Raw genomic sequence first — 14572 nt, forward strand, 5'->3', positions numbered from 1 at the left:
AGAAAAAGGGTGCAAGGACCTGGCACCCTCATATGCTGCACTGCTGCCATTATGTTATCAGCCTTCACTTTATGGATAAACAAATCATGCAAAATACACACTCCTTTTCACAAAAGATCACATCTAAACTTATGGCTTACCTAGGTTGACCACTATTAACTGAACTAAACTATTTCATAACTTTATATTATTAGTTTGAGAGAGAACTGACTGACACACACAAGACCATTTGACAAGCTATATTAAATGCTGCTGAGGCACACAAGTGTAACCAATGCCAACTTCTGAAAAATAACCAACACCACCCGTGAAAACCTGTTTCCATCACTGCAAATTTGAATACTATAAAGTTTGTGCTGAGTGGTGCAAAAAGAAGGAAGAGACGGGTGGGGGCTCTCTGCAGCCTGGCTACAACACATGTGAGCAAGTACAAGAAGAGACGCACAGTTTCACCAGGAAATGGGGGTGGGAGCCCATTTTGCCGGAGGGGTCTGAGAAGACAGAATGATGAGTCACAGAATGTCATGCTAATAGTCTGAAACAGCACAACTGTTCTCTACAAAAGAGAGTGAAAAGGCAAATACCAGAGAACGGAGGGAAGACATAGACCTGTAGCATTTAAAGTAGATTAACTGTAGGCACTACAGGAATTAAAACTGTTAAAACACACCAGTACTAATTTGACATTTGCATACAGGGACAACAGTGTCAATAGTATTCTAATAACCTCTTTAGAAGAATGAGCAAAATATTTCCACCTATTTCACCTGTATGAACACACTAGGTACAAATTCTAAAACTAGATAACCAGTGTGTAAAAGTTTGTGGCTTATATTACTAAGACTCTTGATCTTAACATTTCACTTTGACAGAGTGTTACCTCCTCCCTTTTAGAGATTAGATCTAAAATTTAAGTCTGGAGTTTTTATGAAAAAAAAAATATATATATATATATATAATCACACACATTGCAGCTAATATTGTAAAACTGATGATAAAAGATTGCTTCTATCAACTAAACTGGATTTTAATAATAACTAATGTTGAAATTGAAAGTAAGTACTGTCTATAATGTGTATTTGAGCCCCTTTCCCTTTTAACATATAGACACTGCGAACCATAAGCTTTTCAATGTAATTTTTTATACTTTTAACAGCCAAACGTTCAGTAATATTTTTTTTCCATTTACAGTATTAGAGCATTTTGACTTCCTATCTTCAGTTTCAACTATTAGCACTAAATAAGCAGGCAGATATACTTAATGTGTCAATATTTAAGTATTATATAGTTGTAATAGCCACTACTTTGTGTATCCATCTATAAAAACAATCAGATATTGAGTTTTTAATAATTACATTTTCCATGCACTGGTGGTATGAAAAAGAATACTTAAAAAAAATCCATCTCATCTCAGGTGTAGTGACAAATACTTTTTTTAAATGTAGATCAATTTATCAAGAAGCAGCTTTATCTAATCATCAATAAACAGTTATGGATTTTTGGAGAATGACAGTTAACATAGCTACAGGTATGGAGTAAAACAGAAACTTGGATAATTTAAGTTCTATTTTAAATACACCATGTGGTGTACATTTAATATCAACACATTTATTTCTTCCTAAATCAGATAGTTACATGCCTGACACATTTTGAAGTTACCATGCTAATCATTGTTTCATACACCAAACAAATTAAAGCTATCTTGTAAGTCAGACACATGAGATATTACTGTACAGTAATTTCTTCCTCCTCCTCCCCCTCCTCCTCTTTACTCTGCTATGTGGCTGTGAGAGGTCTTTCCCTCATATCACTTCAGCCAATTTCCCTCCAACTAAATAAACAAAATCTTACTATATGTATTGGGTGGTTTCATCATGAAAATACTGCCCCACTTCTACTACATTTTTATACTAAGGTACAACCTACAATTTCAGTAAAGAAAACTCTACTGAAGACTATGGTATTTAGGTATATTTTCATCCAGGTCATGCATATATAATTGAAATGGAATCACAACTCTTAACCACACTGCTGCAGAACACACATGATAAAATAAAAATCCTGGAAAAAATGCTATTAGTAGGCACACTGTCATTAGTAACGGACCAAAGGGAAAAATGCATTGCAGGGAAAATGGACAGAGGTGCCTACACTCTTGTCTCCTGTTCTTCACGAAGTTCATTTGAATTGAGATTTTTAGTGATACTTGACAATATGGACACGTATTTATTTAAATAAACACAACGCTGTAAAAGACAGGAAGGCCTCACATTATGTAACACATTAAACCGATCTCTACTTAGAAGGAAGTAGAAGGGGCGGGTTTAGACGCACAATTATGTGGAGCCTCTCTTTCCCTCTTATGCTTTTAAGTGAAGTAGTCATGTTCATTATGAGAAGCATAAGGTAGCATAAAATATCACACATGTAACCTCTCCAATAATTAATGATTAGGTCCGTTTTGCCACTCCTTACTAAACCGATTAGACCAGGCAGAGCAAGCCCCCCCCAATGTACTTGAATTTAATCAGGGTCCAGGGCACACAGAAAGTGGAGCAAGGCTGGTAAGGGCAAAAAAAAAAAAAAAAAAAAAAAGGAAAAATGAGACAGGAGGCAATGACTGAAAACCTTTCTGCATCAAACTACGACGAACCAAAAACCCCAACATTACAAGGAGCCACGAGCAGCACCGCAACTTACAATACAATTCTTATTTCTACGTTAATAAAATAACGTTAATTCTACTTTATTGCATCGGTAGTGGTTATGACAGCCACTCGTATAACGTTTAACAGAGCTATTAAAGTTGAACCGTCAGAAGTTGCGACCTATGATTGTTGTGACTTGGCTGAGAGCCATAGTGATCATCTAGCGTTCCTGCCAGATATTCAAATCTATTAACAGAAACAAGTATGATGCAAGTAAACAACGTTGGATAAGACAAGACTAATTACTTGGTAACTTACTGGTCATCGGAGTTCCGTTAATCCAAGGGCTGTCCTGGTAACTCTAAGATTGCACACGCTAACAAGCACTTTACGACACTGATAGGAAAATAAAACAAACTCCGTCATTAGTATTAAGGGCATCACTGAGTGTAAGGTCAAACAGCGACATAATGATAAACTTACCAGGTGTTTTCTTTCTAACAATCCAAAAAACGCTTGCAACAACATGTATGCAATGTGCCAGCTCGGACAAAAAGTCTGCCATAGTTAAACAAGCTTGGTAAAATTAAGTTACCACAAAAGGCACTGTGTCTGTCCCGGTCTCTCATATTGATTTTTTTCCCTCCCAAGCCAGTGTAGGTGCCGTGTGCATTTGTTGACACTGCCGACTGTGGTTCTCCTCTGCTCGAGCCTGGCTGCTTTTTCACCTCCCGCTCAAAACTGGGCTCCAATGCGAAAAAAAAAAAAAACAACATAGTCCATTATAGTTCAACTTTGATTTATAACCCTTAAATTAAGTGTCTCCTCCATTCAAAATAGTGTCCATCTATTCCATTTTTCAAAAATATATCCCTCTTACCTCCTGGATAAAACGGACAGCCGTGTGAGCGCATTAATTTTTTTTACCGTTACAGCGCAGCAAAGTCAGAAATCCCTCTATATGTGCTAACACGCTAAGCTAACAGGCTAGCTGCTACGAGTAGAAGCTGGCAAAGCTGGCCAAATGGCTAACGTCTCCCCGCCACGGTCGGTCTCTCCTCTTTTCCACGTATTCCTCTCCTTCTGACCGTATATACTGTCCGATTAAAATCAATTTAAATACTTTCTGGCGTCAATTACCTGGTTTTCCATTGAAATTACTCGATACCCCTCTCTAAAAGCGCAGTTTAATTTGTAGCGATTGGTTTCTCCCCCGTCTCAAAGCCAGCTCTCTATATTCGCAGCATCCTCTCCCCGCAGCTGCTGTGGCAATCGCTGCTCACTCGAAAATGGCGCCGAAAGATACACTGCTCATTCAAATTCGATAGAGCCTCCCATTCTCCCTATTGGCTGAATGCAGACTGGACTCCGCGCAGCTGATTGGACGCTGAAAATGCACTCTCGAATGATCTCGCAGCCCACGCAGCGTTGAACAGAGACAGACAAATTAACCCTTTAGGTACCTCAACGACTTTTACAGCAACCACCAAAGCTTCAACCTTTACGTTCCGACTTGTTCACACCAGCATTTTTTTAATATGAAATGAATGCCATGATCCTTAGTAACGTTTGTGCACTATTAAAAACATCATGCAGGGTTTTTAAGTGTAATGCACAACATATAGGTTACCATAAAACCTCTATGGTAATACAACAGGAGATTAGGAGAAATTAAAAGTGCAATGAAGTCAATACTAATGGCATTATTAGGTGCTACCATAGAAACAGTATATTCATAGACAAAAACAAATAGTAGGCGATTCCTTGATTTAAATAGCAAACATCATAATTTGTCCATTTCTTTAACTACAATTAAATATAAATGACAAAAAATGACTGAAAGGTCAGCAGTCTGTATTTGTGACTGTGAGCATGATAAATGTCTATGGTACCAAATGAACTGAGCTAATTCAAAAGCTCACTCCATAGTGATCCACAACAAAACAGTGGTGACTGAGTTGCATTTGGCCTTGTGGTCAAAATACACTGTTCTTCACTCAGTTGACCGGGATTAAAATGTGTCCGCTTGTCTGCTATTGCACTTTAAGTCACTGATTCTTCCTAATAAGGGACATCCTATCGTTGGTTGAAAGTGACTGAAGTACATTTACTCAAGTTGGCTACTGTAGGCCTACTTAAGTACATTGGTGGGGTACTTCTACTTTACTTGAGTATTTCCATTTCCTACTCCATTACATATCAGATTGCAATATTATATTCGACTACATTTATCTGTCAGCTAAAGTTACTTGTTACTTTTGAGATTACGATTATATATATATTGTTAAAGATTAAAACAGTGGTTCCCAGACTTTTTTGCTCATGACCTCTTGCAAAAAAGAGTCAGTGTCTAGTTGGGGCCTCTTGTCATGTTTCAGATGTTTAAGAGTTATTAGTATTTCCACCAAAGAGGCAATTGAATTCAAATGTCTCACATGTTTTTATTTGAATAACTGTTTCATTGTATTGGTATTTTTAATTAAAGCCCCCCTCCAGCCAGTTTTAACTGCCGTTTTTGGTTAATGTTCTTTCTCAAACAGAGAATGGGGGTGTGGTTAATAGTAGGACGTAATCAATTACCATGACAACCAAAAACTGACTGGCTGGAGTGTTCACTAAGGATATGCTGTGTTAACATCACTACACTGTAAAGTTTAGTACACTTTACTGTCTGGCAGGAGTAGCTATTACTTACCCATGATAGAAACTAATGTGCACATATCAGCTGTTATCAATCATACAATCGATGGTCCTGTCACGCACTGCACACGATAACTCCCACTACGTTTTATGGTGCGCTTACTTTACCGTGGGGCGGGGGGTCTATTAGTCTGCTGAACTGTATGTAAAGACTTCTGATACCATTGCCTCCGCCGATGCATTGGTAAAACGGCCGTCAGTAAAATGCATGTTGCAGACAGTTCATGAGACGGTGGCAGGTGAAAGTGCGACGCGTTTTCTGTCATCTGTCCTCCAACACCGAACGCACAGATGCCATAATGAAAATTAACACACTAAACCAAGAGGAGTAAACTCAAAAATAAAATGAAGACCCTCTTTTAGCTAACTTTTTGCAATAACTATGCTAGCTAACTACACCTGGCTAACTACAACTTAGTTAACTGGCTAACTAAACTAGAAAGACAAACCAACAATCAGACACAGAGTTACATTCCTACTGTAAGTTCTAAGTAAATGACATGATAAATTGGTTAGCTAGCTCACAACGATGTTTATCGGTTTGATGCTCTGACTTAACGAGGCGTGACAGTGTGGAAACTTTTTTAACGAGGCATGACAGTGCGCCTGTGCAAGCTTGGAGAATGACGTATGACTTATGGAATTACTATAGTCACCACCCCGTTTTAACAATTAAGCAACTTTTGCAACTTTGAGCACAAAATTAAGCTATTTGTCAAAATATATTTGGCAAACTATGTGGGTAATCAACATTGTAAGGAAATGACTCAGAAAAATATGAAATATCATAGAAATGTCAAAATGCACTGGAGGGTATAAAGCTTTTTTTACAACATATTATATATATAAGTAGAGTTTTTTTCACATTAGGTACATGTAAAAGCATTGTCTATAAGACATTGTGAATCATGGGTGTAAAAGTATGCTGAAACCATTGCAATACTTTTCTTACCATCCTTCAAACGAGCGCCATGAATGTCTATTCAAAATGTGTTCCTTATTTATAGAATGGGTGCTTATCTGCAGTTAGCACAATAGTGCTTGTACTGGAGTGACATGCCTATGAAAAACAGTCAAAAGATAGCCAAATAAAACACTTTATTGAGCCATAAATGACAAGAGTATAACATTTGGTATATGCATATTATTAGATCAAGAAAAGGTATCGGCAAGATTACTCCTAAGGCCAAGGAGATGCAAACCAAACCATGAAGGATGTCAGGGAACAAAAAGCAATAGAAGCCTTAACTTTCTGTCCATGAGGTAAAGGGGCTACTAAACTAGGCTCACTCAGCAGTTATATTCTCCTTCCGTGCTCATCTCGGTCATAATGTGGGGTTTCACAGACACTCTGTCTTAGTTTTTTTTCCCACAGTTCGAATGAGGACATTGCTTTCTTATCTTAAATTGCTGTGACATCATATTGCCCTCTCTAATTTTAATGTAGTTTCCTTTTCAGTTTCCCATTTTTTAAACTTTTGACTGATTTGTGTTCCACACCTTTCAAAGGGACTTGGATATCTCTCTTAAAAGAGACAAATTCCATGAGTAAATTATATGGCATAACCACTTCTTCTCAATTTTAGATTAGCTTGGCAACACCACACGAGTACACACACTGCTGTAGTGTACAACGGCCAAAGCAGGGACGGGTTGGGCTCTGCCACAATAACCCTGCTGTTATCATATCTACTGTAGCATAGTGTACCTCGGGCAAGATAAACAGAGACAGCCATTTCATCCCAATGCACACATAATAACAATACATAACATTCACCTGCTCTGTCAGTAGTTGGCTCCACCAGAGTGCATTGGGAAAAGCTATTAGTTTTAGGGTGTGCTTAAGTGAACGGAGGCTAATCCTTTGAACACAATTTTAGCTGAGTCCATGTTTCTACTTGTCTTTGTAAAATGTTTACACAATTAAAGATGTCATTTACTTTTCTTTTATTCCTTTACATTTCTTCAGGCCTCATCAAGAAGCGTATCATTTTTGGCATTGCTGTGTGTGGTAGTACTTTTGAGTACAAAATCAGACTGGAGAGAGAGGGCAACCATTGTGTATGCATTTTGGTGTAGTGTGGACAATGGGGCGGAGAGGAAAAAAACACACTTGTTTACAGATAAACTGGTTTGGACAGGAAGCCAGTAAGGAGGAGCTCTGTGTTGTTAAACAGGCATGTGGAGAGGCAGGGATGAGCCAGCAAAAACACCACCGTGACCATAGGGAAGATCATGATGCAGTACTCAAAGACATAGCACACACACACACAAACACACACACACACATTCGCATGCATTTATATATACAAATGCACTTATACAGTACTTACAGCTTTGTACATTGTAATATCAATACAGTATACTATTGAAAATCTCTGGTTTATTCGGGTTTTAAAATGATTACCACTATAGCCAAAACCCTTTAATGACATGAACAAAAATTGTGGTGTGTTTAGTTTCACTATGACAAAAATTTACAAGATAAAAAGACGCTCATGGGTTCTGATTAGCAGTGCCAAACAGTAGCCAAGCTGACCTCTGGTGAATACTATACAGTTCATCCTGCATTGTGTCACCGTCACATGAGCACACTCTGCCTTCCATTAGGCAGGAGATCCTTATGACTCACGAAAACACAAGTCACATGTCACTACACAAACGAACCATGCTACTCAGACTGCTCTGTTATCCACAGCAGCTTTTCTGCAGGCCCAAATGAAATCACATCATAATGCATCTCTTCATTAGGAGGGTTGAGACAGAGTGGGACTCTCCCTTGTCTTCTGGTAGATGAGCTGAACAAGAGCCACAGTGTCATGTATCGTTGTGTTTGGACACAGCAGGCTAACCCGGATGCAAAGTTACCATGCTGGGGCAGTTTTAGTTCAATGTAATTTGATTTCATGTTAGATGACTTGAGTGCATGGTCGGCTTTTGCACTCAGCTGACCCTCGTTCAAGGAGGAGTTTTTACGTATTTCTTTCCCTCTTTCTCTTTCTCCCTTCATGTGACTCAAAAGATGGCCTTTCACACCGCCACCCGACATGGGACTGCATCACATCAAATGACAGGGAAACAGACAGTAGCAAAAAGCTCAGTTAACGCCACACTTCAAGAGTTCAAAAGCAAGCATTCAGCAAAGTGAAGAAAATATCAACAAAAGACACCTCAAAAGGTTGATTAAGGTCAGAGGTGAAACCGGACAGGCACCCATGTACTACAGATGACAACATTGCAGCATTAATGTCAACTTAATGCACCAACAGGTGATTTCACTTATTTCAGAGACAGTGAAATCAGGTGTTGGCTGAAATAAAAGCATGCACACATCAAAAGCTCTCCATGATACATTGCTGCCAATCACTTAATTAAATTCACACACAAAGGAACAAGGTGTGAAAATCATTCCTACTTTTCTCACTGTCGAGGTGAATTTAAGATCATCATTTTGAATATAGTTTGTACCATTCATCTTTTGAATCAACAATATCAGAGACACATCAAGTAAAACTGGAGACTAAAATAGTCCCTTTTTCAAACATTCAATCCACAAAGCAGAGTAAAAAACACTCCTTATACTTCAATTAGTAAATAGTAATAGTAAATATCATCCTGTGTAAAATGAGCTACTATTTGGGAATATCTGAGCTACTATCTGGCAGTGTACACCACAAGACAATTCCCTGTGAATGTAATACATGCATAAAACAGCCCAGCCGTCCAAATGAGCAACACCCTAAAACAAAGTATAAGACTATGGGTTTACTATATTAACACGGCGTATTCCCTCGTCTTGGTCTTTAGAGAACACAATGAGCCCCACTGAGAACTCCATACTAGAGAGAGACTCTCCATTGATGTCTCCTCGGTTCCCCTCCCCCTCTGTCTATGAGACATCTGTAGCAGCTGCCCCCTTGTGCTCCTGTCAGCAGGGCAGAGTGTGTGTGTGTTTGTGTGTGTGTGTGTATGCGCTAGTTGAGGTGGGGTTGGCTGGGAGGTTAGTGTGGGGCGTGTTATGACACCCCCCTTCTTTGGAGGGGTCCGGCCTGCACACTTGTGGGACATCACATTTATCAATGGCTAATAGTCACTAGCAGGTCACCCTGAAAACACAACAGAGACCTCTGACCTCTTTTTATTACAAAGGCTGTGCAGCGGTCACATTAGCCTATGGACACTATAAAAGATGCACGCACACAAAGAACTTTTTTACATCTACATTTGTTGTTTATTTTGCTTTCTAACATACTTTGCCGTAACCCAATCCCCTGACAAATAAATAGCTAAGCTTAAAGTAAAAGCATAAAACAGACTTTTATAGTCAGGGTCCTGCTAAACACTGTCACATGCTTGGCCAGCAAGTTCAGATATTACAGCACAAGAAGCCCTTTTTATTTAGTCTCTGTATGATTCTACAGATATTCCCACACATAGCAGTCAAATTAAGTGAGTATAATTTATAGAGTAGTCTAAAATTACATTACAAACAGGGGAAAATTAAGGGGAAAACACGGCTAGCTGCTTTGGTAACAAGGAAGGGGGTGGGGGCGGGTACTAGTAGGATAAAGAAGGCAAGATGAAAATTCCCATGAAAATGGTACATGCTAAATAGCAAAATAATCAGCAAAAACTTCACTGTAGAAGCAGCAACAGTTGTGTAGTTGTGCCAAAACTGAACGGTCACTGACAAGATTCTCAAGAGCAGCTTGATCTCTCCCCAAATTATGCTTTTGAACTCTGTTGTACAGTTAACACCATCTCTGAGGCTTCGGTATGACTAAAGCCTAAATACGGCTGCATTCCCATGAAAATTGTACTCACGGGGTCCCACGAAACATGACAGCTAAAAGGAACAAGATGGGTAAATAGTTCATATGAATAGATTAAACGCTCCAGTCAGTAAAATGACTTTGACAGCATTGTAAAACCTGAAAACCATGAGTGATAAGATTGACGCGCATACTGAATTACGTCCCTTCAGTTGCTCTGCTGTCAGTAAGTTAACATTAGCCTACTAAAGGCCTTTGACGTGATTATAATCGAGTAAGGAGGCAACGTCCTGTCATAGCTAGCTATCTAGGCTAAGGTTATTATTATCATGAAGTCTCATTTGCCTGTTATAACTTTTTTAAACCTTAAGCTAATAATACACATCAAGCAGCCTCTATGCTTGACTCAAACTGTTAAACTCATAGAATTAACCTTTTTCCATTACTCAATACCAGGCACCCACTGAACACAGGCTACAGTTAGGAAATAGCACGCTAGCTAGCTAATTCTTGTCTCATTTGTGGTCTGATAAACAATAAATTCATTAAATTCAGTGCCTTATTTCGCTAGCTTTTCCAAGCTACTGTAACTGTCATATTTAGCGGGACCCATTTGAATGCAGGCGTAGAGGCTTTGGTCATATGTAAGTGGCCGTGGTTTCATCAAAAGTTGGTTGGAAAAACAACAGAGGTGCCCTGGTTGGGGTGTTTCAAGCTGAGAGGTGTTTGCCATTCAAAAGACATGTTATTGTCATTTTGAGGAAAGATCAGAATCACCCAACAAAACTTTATTCATGTCTCTTCCTGGTCTAGTAGTAATTTTTTTTATCTTGATGATTGTCCACACCCCTCAGTATTTTTTTCTTTATTGAGGCAGACTGCTGAGAGGGATTACAGAGAAGGCTAAACACAAGCAAGATCTAATCCTAGGCATGCAGGGTTACAGAAAGGCCTCGAGGAATACGTTCTGGAAGGCTGATGTTAACGGCAATATTTTTTGCCATGAAACTGGTGATTGCGGATATTTTGTGCCCACATTCTTTATCTCTAAATTTGATGATTGTGCCAAAAAATAAAACCAAGTACGTTATAAACAGCAGCTTCACCACAGGATTAAGACTTTCCGCTGAGACCCGAACGGAAATAACATAAACAAATGATTAGTGTGCAATTTAATCAAAATACTGAATTTTATGTTTATTCATGTTACAGCCAGAGACAGGTGTACCAATAAACAATTACCATACAAGAAATGCATCAAAAAGCATCAGAAGACTGTTCAATATCCGCAAATACACTATATGCTAAATAAATAACAGTAGCATCAATCTGACATTCAAATGGCTAAAGGAGAGTCAAATAAACTTTTGATTTCAATTTCTCATTTATCCTTTACATTTAGCACAATCTACCCATTCTGTTTTTAGGTAATGGCATAGCATTTTCTAGTCCAAGAGTATTTAAAACAACTAAAGCCTTTTTAACTACATTAATGACTGGTGTACAGCACCCATATGCCTATACTATATTAATATCAGCATTAAGATAACATCTAGAATAAGTATTAGTTTTCAGTCTTGCCCAAAGTCTCTGTTTAGAAACAATTTAAGAGCAAACATTACACACCAATTTCCACTGTAATTGATACATTTTACACTCAGATTTAAATCTCTAGGCCACATTTCTATACACATTCGAAAGACAGTATATAGCCCTATATGAAACAGCATTGTCAGTATTGTATAACCAAGAAAACAGTTGCATGTGTTAGATTAGTCACCTATAACAATAACACAATATAGATAAAACTTTTAGGCGTTGCTAAACAGGTTTCTTCACACTGGACTGTAGTTCTATGGTTAATATCACCCTGTAGTGAAGTCGATGCACAGCTTCTAGGTACTGTAATATTTTATATTGCTGGAAAAATGTGTTTTCTAGTGATATTACTGTTTATTTTTCTCAAGTGCATTGAGCTAATCGAAGAGCAATATTCATTAAACGTTAGGCCAATATTTACATTAGGGATAGACTAACAACCACAACTCCTGGCTGCTTGTCTCCACTTGTATTTAATGACCTTATGCTTAGTTGCCAGAGTGGAAAATGACTCCATTCTTATAGTAAGGTAGTGATGGGCGATACCTTATTTTGGTTTTGAATTTGTAATATCAGAGCAGGTATCGCTGATCCTAATACTAATACTTTGCAATGATTAAAAAAATGTGAAAAGTAATTTTATGGAGAAGAGAGGATTTTCATCTAAACTGAAGTGTAAAAAAACAAAGATGCACTCTGCACACTGTAGTAAAAGTAAAATACTTACATAACATAATATTTAGACTATTAAAGACATTACAGTCTACAGTCTTATATTATAGTCCAATATACTATTAAAAATACTACTCGAAATAATAATAATAAAGCAGTAATGAAGCTTGTCACAAGGCAGCTGGCATGTGATTGCAATAATTCCTCACAAAGATTACAACCCACCTCAAGACGCTTTCTGACCAGCATCTATCAGTAAAAATAATCTCTGTTTCTCTTTGGGTGCAGCTTAGTTGGCTTTCTCGTGATTAACTCTGGTGTGTTTGAACAATTTTTAGTGCTGAAGCAGAGTGTCTACCTGCAAATTTAAAAGTTGAAAGCATTTTTTATGAACAGGTAGGCCTATAAGGTAATTGACCAAATTTGTCATTTTGCTGGCCACAGGACATACTCCTGCTAAAATCAACTCTTGCTGGTGACGCAGTATCAATACTTGTGGTATAGAACCGCCCGTCTCAGGCGGGGAAGCAGGGCATCAGTAAACATTTACAGTGTAGGCTGTTGCGGAGAAATGTTATGAATGTGTGAATGTAAATTAAACATCAGCCTCTTAAGTGTTCCACAACAAAGTATTTTTAGCATTGAAACTGGAAGCACGCTATTGACAGATGCATACATTTTCCACTGACACTACTTTAGAGGTTATATTAAATTATGGGTTATGTCTTAAGTGTTGTTGTGTTAATTGTTATGCACCAAAATACCAAAGCCAAGTCCTTTTGGCTTATGTGTAAACCTACTTGGCAATAAATCTGTTTCTGATTTGATTTCTTGTGTTTAAGGCAAACCTAACATCATCTTGGCTATACGAAAATGTTTTGGAAATGTTGACATGCTCTAAAACTATAAACTATAAATTCCAAAGACAAAACTAATGTAGGCCTATTCATTGTCCTGTTTCTGAACTACAAATTGAAAAATCTAAGCGGAAGTCCCTCCCTCCATGGTCCCCTGTTGTACCACGATGATGTAACCACTTTCCAAATATAGCGTGTTGCTGATGGCTAAGCGACCCCACCATTGGCCGAGGCCACTGTCAGTCACGTGACGTCACCGCGATCGTGTTATTATTGTAAACAGCCCGCCTGCTCTCCACCGACGCTCTGTGCCGAGCCGACTACTCCATCCAGTCCTTTGTTCATCCAGCGAAAACACCGACGCGACAAAGCACAGTGATCGTCCGCCCAAAACTGCGGATCAAACCTCAACGCAAAGTTTGACACATCACCTAAAACGACGACACCGTGTCCATTTCATAAAATTATCGCACTGCTGCTCCATTGTGGACGGTGTTTGTTGATCGCCAGGATCTCCATGCAACCGGCGACTGCTCAAGGCTGCTGCATGAATAACAACAATAAACTGGTAGCCTGTGTTGTAGACTTGTCAATGCACAATACATTTATGTCTGCTCGGATAGTGTTTGTTCACATTCACCTCATATAAACTGATTTCACGTTCACGTTAGATGCACTAACCCACAACCACGGTATTTTAGATTGACAGCGGTGTAGTTCTAGCCTCCTTGTCAAAATGTCAAATTGTTGATAAAGATACTTGTCATTTGGAAAACTGCATACACACCGACATCCCCCGCAATGAATATACAGGCCTATAACTTATATTCTACCTCGTAAATTCGACAGCATTACCTCAAAGGGACTTTACTTTGTTTGTGCCCCGTGTCGCAGAGAATCGACCAAAACGACTTTATTTTTTGCACTGACTGACACCGTACGGCAAACTCAAGTAGTCGAGGTGTCACACTGCAAAAGTTGAAATTACTCCACTGAATGTTTAACGGCACTTACTAGATAGCCTGGATGCCTTTCGGAGTCATCGACTGCATCTCTCTCTCTGCCAGCCGGCCACTGGTGACACCCTCACCTCGACATTTCCATCCAGGCAAGTTGACAACAAGCCTCCATTCTCCGACTAAGTGCAGTTTCAGCAAAGCTTCAAGGAAGTTGTTTCTTTTGTTCCAGTATTTTTGGTTGCGTCAATGTTGCGAAAAGGGGGAGGCGGAGCGGTGGATATACTGAGAGCGACCGAGAGAGGGGGGGGGGGAGGGGGGGGAGCGAGAGAGAGAGGGGGAGCGAGAGAGAGAGAGAAAAAAAACCC

The sequence above is a fragment of the Micropterus dolomieu genome, linkage group LG07 (assembly GCF_021292245.1).
Source record: "Micropterus dolomieu isolate WLL.071019.BEF.003 ecotype Adirondacks linkage group LG07, ASM2129224v1, whole genome shotgun sequence".
NCBI lineage: Eukaryota > Metazoa > Chordata > Actinopteri > Centrarchiformes > Centrarchidae > Micropterus > Micropterus dolomieu.